Below are 9,117 nucleotides of genomic sequence, written 5' to 3'. Positions count from 1 at the left end.
ACGTGACGGAAAGAGTACGAATCAGAACAGAAATTATACCTAACTATCTAACTACCTACCTACATGGCTTACCGAACCCGAAGGTTCATCACCGAATTAACCAAAGCCCTCCACCGGACCCTGTCCTGGGTCAACAAAATCCAATCTCCTTCAACTCCTATCTCCCATAGATCCCGCCTTACATTATCCTCCCATCTACGTCTAGGTCTCCCCAGCGGTCTCTTCCCTTCAGGTTTCCCAACCAATACCCGGTGCACACCTCTTGTCCCATCCATGCGCGCTACATGCCCCACCCATCTCATTCTTCTCGACTTAATCACCCTGACAATACTGGGGGAGAGTACAAATTTTTAAGTTCGTCATTATGCAGTTTTCTCCACTCCCCATCGTCTTCTCTCCTAGGCCCAAATATCATCAACACCCTATTCTCAAACACCTGCAATCTGTGTTCCTCCCTCAGAATGAGAGACCATGTTTCGCACCCATACAAAACAGAAATTATACCTAACTAATGAATCGTTTTATTGAAGAAATTTGTCTTCTAACAGGTCCACGTGAGTCTGTTTGCAATGATAAGCATACGCTAGTGAGATCATCATTAAACTGCCATAGGGTTCATTTATAACCTAGCGGCAGTCTAGTCGATAAGAAATGTGGCCCCAGGTCTGCAAATGTTGAAGACCCCTGCACTATCGCATCCAGTACGTCACACTGACCCGGATCCATAGTATAACCCACTGATGAGCAAAGGCTACAATTTGGTTTCAACATAGTACACAATACGAAAATCAACCGGTCACGCAAATTCACATACTAAATTTTTCACACAAAAATTAATTTCAGGCAGGATTTTTAACTGGGATGTTATTGACAGTTAATACTGAATTCTCAGGGTAGGCTGTGAAAGCATTCCATTACTGGAATATTGGTTGAAATCAGCATTTAAATAAATTTATCCTGTTTGGCCATTCCATTTGCAGTTCATTGAATTCACCCAGGCATCAGACGCCATGTGCTTATAAAATGTACCTTTTCCAATGCCATGCTGACAAATTTTTCACTCAAATCTGTGTATTAAAAATGCACATAAAATTATTTGTAAAGTGATAGTATGTCTGAAATTTGGTGCATAGATTTTTAAGGAATATTAATACCAAATATTTACCTAAAATCAGTACAATCAATGGGAAGCAATTCTACTTGCAGACGAACACAAGTCAACTAATAGGGGTTTAAGCATTGTTATGAAATATGATCAAAATGTTCACATCATGTATATAACCATATACAAATGAAACAGTGTGTCCAGAACAAAGAGTTTTGCAGTCGGTGTAACAGTTACTTCAATTTTAAGTGTGCACCGTTCTATGTTTTACCCGCTCGCCACTTTGAGGCACAGGATATGAGCGGGAACCTGAAAGCACACAAAACATACGAAAAAACTTTTATAAAAACAGCAACAGAACACAAATTGTAATTAAGGAATGAACGCAGAACACTTGCCTATACTGTTGTTATTCGTGATACGTCTTCTGTTGCACGACTTTTTAATGTGGGGCACAATTATTTATCCAAAACGCAGTATGTTTCAGTACCACTGAGGATGGAAGGCATAGGCCTATAATTGACAATAGGTCTATATTTTTCCATCGCAGTTATCCATTCTAACATGTAGACCACTTGAAAGTTATCTAGTACGAAGAATTAAAACACAAAAGGCACAACGAAACCAAACTGTCGTTTTCAATTCGTTACTGAACACACTTCGCAAAACAAAGAAGTCGACGGTTTCTTATGTTGAAAATGCAAAACCAAAATTAGTCGTGCTGGAACGACGCTCCACTCAATTCGAACACAAAACGAGAATACGAGGTGCGATCGGAAAGTTTCAAGACTGTGTCAATAGCGGGCGAACCGGATGTAGTACGAGCTTATGCCTTTAGGGGGTGCGGCCTACATTCATAGTGAATCAGTGTGCCAGCCGGCATCATCGAATTAGCATTTGTTTCTTAGTTACGGGCGTTTTGGTAGTGCATTACACCGACCCTCCTGCGATTTCGGAATGGCGGATTTTCATGAACAAAGAGTGTGCATCAAATTTTGCCAAAGACTCGCCAAAACGGCTACGGAAACCTATGAAATGCTAAAGCAAGCATTTGGGGAGTCCGCAATGGGTCGTGCACAAACTTTTGTGTGGCATTCACGTTTTAAAAATGGCCGAACCTCTGTCGATGATGACGAGCGTTCTGGACGACCATCTTCGAGCACAACGCCCGAAAATGTTACGAAGATTCGGCAGGCCATTCACGAAGATCGACGTCGTACCATCAACGACTTGTGCGACATTGTTGGGATAGGCTATGGGACCTGTCAGCTGATTCTAAAGGAAGAACTCCACATGCGACGCATCATGACAACGCGCCAGCGCACACCGCCCTCAAAGTTCGGCAGTTTTTGGCCTCAAACACCATGGCCGTCATCCCGCACCCTCCTTATTCGCCGTGTGACTTCTTCCTCTTCCCAAAGATGAAAATTCAGCTAAAGGGAAGGAGATTTGAGACGATAGAGAGATTCAGGCAGAATCGCAGATGGTGCTTGACAGGCTGACAAAGAAAGATTTCCAGGGATGCTTCCAGGCTTGGCAGCGGCGCTGGGATCATTGTGTTCACTCCCAGGGGAACTACCTCGAGGGTGATGGATGAATTTAATACCTGAGATAAGTGTACGGTATTTTTTTTTTTATATACGCGCAGTCTTGAAACTTTCCGATCGCACCTCGTATTTGTACAGGAGGGAGAGTGGAACAAGGTCGAGTCGCTGGCCGTGATGATAATACATTCACATTGCTTGGAATTAGCTGACACGACGTGTTGAACGTGTAGTCTCTTGTCACACTAGAAGATAAAGGATAAAGGCCTCTAGGTCTACGGACTGTGGTTATTGCTCATGAATCGTGTGTCGTCCATTGCAACCACGAACATTCTGAACAGCAATTATGGAAAAGGCACTAAAATGAAACATTTCATCATTCGAATGTAGGATTTGAGGTTTTCACGGCGGTGAATTTGAAGATGGTTGTCTCCTGGGTTGTTGCGCCGTGTAGTCTGGTAGAAGTTTACCGACGTTTCAGATCGCACCTCGTACAAGCGCTGTCCAATCAATGACGTCCTTTCTTCCCTTAGAACGTCTGCTGTTTATTCTGTTGTAAACGCACTATGATTTATCGTGTCGAAACGACGCTACATTGAATTCGAAAATATAACATTGAAGACGCGATCTAATCAATGACGTTCCTCTTACTTACCTTCATGTTTACGGAAAGAATTCGGTGTGTTAACATGCCTAGTGTGAACACACCCTGTCGGCTAGCGACAACGAACCATCCAACTCCGACAGGTAAATCAATTCGTCCAAATAAAAATGTACGATATTATTTACAAATTATTTACGCTAGTCTGTGTATGAAAAAGCAACCCAACGTTGTTAATGGCACGACAAACATAAGATTGGAATGCTGCAAATCCGTGTTTTTCGACCTGCATTTTATTATTCACAAGCATAGTTTCTTCGGAGTAAAAAGTTAAGATGTTTTTCTCTAATGTTGAATCTTGAGCTCATTTTATAACCTGGAATCATAGCATAGCAAGAGACATACATAACATTTCACTTTATAAAATCCTGACATCCTTACAGATTCAGACAGATCTTTCAACACTGAAGCGAAAGACCAATTAAGTTAGGTTTTGTTCTGCTGAATCTTTGTCCTAGCAATGTGAGTTATTCAAAGGTAGAGTCTGCAAAATTTCTGTTTTACTCTCTCCTTCTCGCATTGATTTCATTGGTCGTGCCGACTGAACCTGTCAAGTTGATCACCCTGTGATAAAAAAAACATACAGAAATACTTAAAACTAAACCGTCCTAAATAAACGTCCAATTTGCCATGGACACAAAAGCTACGTTCACATGACCTACACCAAACCCTAACATGTGTGCCTACCAGGGAGGGGAGGAAGGACAAATTCAACTTACAAATTAATAAAAACAATAATAAAATGCACAGGGTTGCCCATACGTCATGACGGCTACTGCATCAAATACAGAGTTGGCTGGCACGGTGCTATGTTATTATCATGACCAGCCTGGGGCCGGACTGACTTTATAAGACCGTGCCGATGCTATGGCGTACCTGATTTGCTGTAAGTACCCAGCCCATCCTTCTGCGGATGGGTCCTCAACCGCTAAGAGTTCGGCCGACACTGTTTGGTTATAACGTTATGTTTTGCGCGTAGCTCCTCATGCCATGGCCCCTAGATCGAAGTACTCTGGACATCGAAGTCTGCAACTGCTATTTGCACTGGAGCGTTGCAGCCGTTGACAACACAACACCGTACCACAAATATTAATAGAGACGTTGCAATAGCATTCGCACACAAAAATCACAGATGTTGCAACAGTTTATCCGTAAACTTGGCTTCTCTTGAAATCCAGATCCACAAACACCACAAAATCTATACGATCACTACATTGTTTTGAGATCCGTTATATAACAATTTTAACATTGCATAAATACGGCCTTTAATTTCAGTCTGAATATAAACACACCAAGAGATAAATGCTACGTTTTATGAAGTCCTACGTACAGAGGTCTTTGCTGCCTCCATCATCGGGGCGATGAGTGTTCTCGCTTCAAAGCCAGTAACATTTTATAACAGCAAAATGCCGCCATAATGCACCAAAGCATAAATAGTTTCACATTGTTAATCTTGTCTTTTCTTTAATGATGGTTGCACAAGTCCGCGGTAAAACAGTCTGTATTCAATCCCGTAAACACACGACATGAAACTCGTGGATCACACATTGACAGCCTGCCTGCCACTGGTATAATTTGCCTGTTAATTCTGCAATTACTCATGTTTGATGAGTGGTTATACTTTGATCTTGTAACACGGTCATCTACTTAGAGATTATTTTTTTTTATTTAGTGTTCTGTCTGAGGACAGGTCCATATGAACAGGATCCTTCCATCCTCTTCTCGGACTGGGACCTGTTCATATACGTTCTTGGCAGATGATCCAGAAGTGGTTTGTCATTGCCTTCTTCTGTGTGTGAATGGAGTAATTGTTGGGATGCCACGGAGGAAAACTCCGTGTTGCCTAGACCACGGCCTTGCCCAACACAAGTTATAAATTCGGGCACCGCCGGGAATCGAACCCGAGACCCCAGGATTACAAGGCCAGCGTTCTAACCGCTAGACCACCGTGGCGTACACTTAGAGAATATCACAGATTATAAACTGTCTGAATCTGAAAACAAAGTGGTACAAGGAATGATCTGGTGATCGAAAAGATTAAACTTCTACTTAAACTGACAAACTTAGAACTTGTAACCGTACGCATTACTCTGAACGATAGATAAATCAAGATGGGTCAGATGAGCCGGTCATTTAGAGAGCATGCCTGAAAACGATGCGGTAAGAACGTGAGAAATATGTTAGAGGAACTGTGTTCATCTACGAGCTTCAAGTACTGTCCCGAGAGACAGAGAAATGGAGCATCAAGAGCATGTAAATTAATATGTCAAGAAGTTCTGACTTCTCTTGTTAAACAAACCCGTGAGAGACTTCATGGCAACAGAAGACTTTACATGGAAGCAGTGCTCAACATTTGACTGCGCTATCGAACGTCGTGGTCGAGTGGTGTACACTTCTGCTTCAAATTTTGAGGGTCACGGCTTCAAATCTCTGCCCGGAGACCGACTATCCTGACTAGGGATTTTCGTGGTTTTCCTCAGTCCCTCCTTGCAAATGCCGAAATATTATTTTAAAATAGGCCACGATCGCTTCGTTATTCACCATCATCTTCTCATCCTGAAAAGTCTTAGCACTGAAAAGCGTCGTTAAATAAATCATAAATAAATTATACTGTAAATTCTCGTACAGTATCTTACTCTAGGAGTAGCGAGTTGCTTAATTTTTTTAAACTGACTTAATGGAAGTGGATTCTGTAAAAATTAGGCTATTTGTAATATTTCCGAAACGTCGACACACGCTGAAAGTGGATTTTGTTCATTTTTCGTTAAGCAACAGGCGGTTTACGACAGTCTTAGAAATCCAAACTGCACCTATACCTACAGAAAGACAGAAAGAAAAACCTCTGTATCCAGTGCATTCTGACGTTCATTATTAAGCCCCTTCAAGAAAGGGAATTAAAATTCTTTGTAAATCCAAACAACAAGAAGGCGGCAGTGGACAAATATGAACGTACAAAGTGTGTTAATTTAGTGTTTGCCGGCCATGCTTACAGAAGAAATGCTACAACTGGAAGAAACAAAGAAGCGTTAGATATGTTAGCGTGTTAATCATGCAGACATACTGGTAATTTGTACAGTTCATATGTGGAAACTGCCATAAAATAACTTTATACAAAACTCTGACGTTACTTTAATATTTAATACACGTAACATCATTGTCATTGCTGTCAGAATGTGGATACAACCAACGGCATAATGAAGGAAAAAATGTCGTGTGGAGTGCCATTTCGTCCACCACGAATCTTACTCTAAGTCGCCCAGGATTAAATCACTTCCTCCGCGGTGACAAGCCGGCATCAAACTGCCTGATCTATGGCACGGCTATCGGTCCTGTGTAGAACGGAGTAAACGAACTCCTTTTAAGTTTATTATAGTTAAACATTCAAATGCATATACGAGTAAATGCTTTCATGACAGACCTCGTTTTTGAACAAATATAAAGGCAGAACTAGGCCCACTATCCTTCGCAATAACATTCCACACAATGTGCTGGAGGCAGGAACCTGATAGCAGGGTACAAAATAGTGAATCTACGAACTCATACAAGAGTTGTTCTTATCACTTTACAACAAGTTCTCCATGCCAGAATAAGTGAAGAATAATTATGCATTTCGTGTCTTAGCAATATGCAATTCAAGCCAAAAATTATAGTGATCACTTCGTTATAGTTCCTAACAACCAAAGTCGCAAAAGTCCAAGGAACTACTTTCTGCTCAAGCAGCAAGCTAAAGTAAGGTAGTTTCTAGACGTTTCTGACGACATTCAATTTGCATGGATTGATATGAAATCACAAATACTTGCAAGTCGTCTAATTAACACAACTTACAACATGGATGCTGTTCCTACCACACAAATTATATATGCGATCTGAAACGGCGACAGCAGCAGGCAAATTCACACATCTTCACCGCACTATGAACAACGTCTCTCTGCTATCACTACGCGTTGCAGCGTAAGAAAATCGGTTTCACCCGTAAGATGGCACTGTGACCAATTACAATACACCTGTGTCCAGTAGCGGATCGCAAAAATCCTTTACGCGTGGCGTTCAAAGATCAAAGTTAATGTAACACACACAGGCGTCCTTAAATATCGGGAGTAGGCCCACTCTTTGGATTTTAAAATCCAATAAACACAGAATATTGTAATATAAATCATAATTATTGCTAGGTTATATTTGGTCTCATTTTGAGTTAAGAACAAAGGAAGACCTCTGCGAAAACAAAGTGATGAGGAAAGTGTTTAGTCTTAAAAATGGAGATAGATAATGGAGACAACAGCATAACTTTGTGTTTAGGAGGTTACAGGTTTGAATGTTTGCCGAAGAACGGGAGTCTCTGCAGTCAAATGCCGAGATAGTGCTTTCAAGTATACCACAACCACTTTCCCATCCTTTCCAATTCATTGTTCACTATTATTAATATTATTCTAAGCTGTATAATCTTATAAATCAAAAAGTCTTTAAATAAACAAGAACAGAATGGCACAATTAAAGGCTAATATCAGTCACATTGATGCGGTGTGTTTTCTTGGAGACGGAAATTAAAAAATTAAACATTGTTTACGCAACTTTCTGTCCCACATAAGGTCAAATAGGCCAGTAAAGTTCTGCACCTGCTCTGGCCTCCATTTCTCTGAGTTCCGGTCACATACAACCCTTGCTCCCTTCTTAAGGATCACGAACTGATGCTTAGTAAGATCAATATAATAAGCCTCTTCCAGCTACATAAATTATGTAACATCGAATGGCAGTAGATTGTTACCAGTAAATTGGAAAACGCGGACGTTATAGTGGCTGGAAGACAGCTATCTTCAGACTCACCGTGAAAACCTCAAATCCTTATAGTGGCCTATTTTAAAGTAATATTTCAGCTTTTTTCAAGGAAAGGATTTTTTTTATTGTCCTTCTGGAGTTACGCACTGTAAATCGCGGTCAAACGAACAAACCGCCACTGCAGCTGGACCTAGTGACGAACCCGGTGTACATATGCGAGAACTATGTATCCTTCCGCTGTTGCTATGCTTGTAGAAGGAACCTTCAAATCCGTGTTTGTAATGGCATTTGAATAGTTACTAATAACCAGAGTGTTTTTATTAGCTGTTGTTGCTCCCCTGAACTCTGCCCTATCGGAACTTAATGCCAGAGAACATACTGTAACTGAAAACCAAGCAGGAGACAGCTGGGGGTAGATAAGACTATACCTTGCTGCATTAGTAGCGTGGGAACGTGCATCCAACAACACTTAGATTGTAAACAGGCACCGCCCGCCCACAGTGGAGTGGGGCATCGCACTAGTTCAAGCCAAAGATATACTGTATGACCAGTATTTCGCCCTTTATAAAGAACTACTTCCAAGTAACTGCTCTGTATCGATATATACGAATTCCGAGCAGTGGCATGAAAAAGTTTGACAATTTTTTTTAATTTTGCATCTTTCTTTTATATCCCTTGATTCTCGCTTCATCTTGCCCCACTTTATGCGCGGTTTCCTTAACATTTCCCATTTGATGTCATATAGTCTGTCTACGAATCGTTATTATATAACGTAAAAATAAATGTAAAAGAAGTAGGGTTTGAGGTTCTCACGACAATGGGTACGGAGATCTGTCTTCAAGGTTGTAGTGCCTTGTACTCTGGTGGAAATGTACCGTTTCAGATGTCCTTGCTGCATTACCCTGATGGTGGAGGTAGCAAGCACCTCTGAAACGTTGGTATACTTCTACCAGACTACACAGAGTTACAAACCAGAAGATCCAAATCAGAGGAAAACTACGTTGAACATGTAAGTATAGATGTTTCCACTGTCT

This window comes from Zootermopsis nevadensis, unplaced genomic scaffold (genome assembly GCF_977971745.1).
Source record: "Zootermopsis nevadensis isolate Lab colony 2312 unplaced genomic scaffold, Znev_1.0 Znev_ptg000018l, whole genome shotgun sequence".
Taxonomy (NCBI): domain Eukaryota; kingdom Metazoa; phylum Arthropoda; class Insecta; order Blattodea; family Termopsidae; genus Zootermopsis; species Zootermopsis nevadensis.
The sequence above is the reverse complement of the archived record's forward strand: the minus strand, read 5'-3'. Positions refer to the sequence as shown.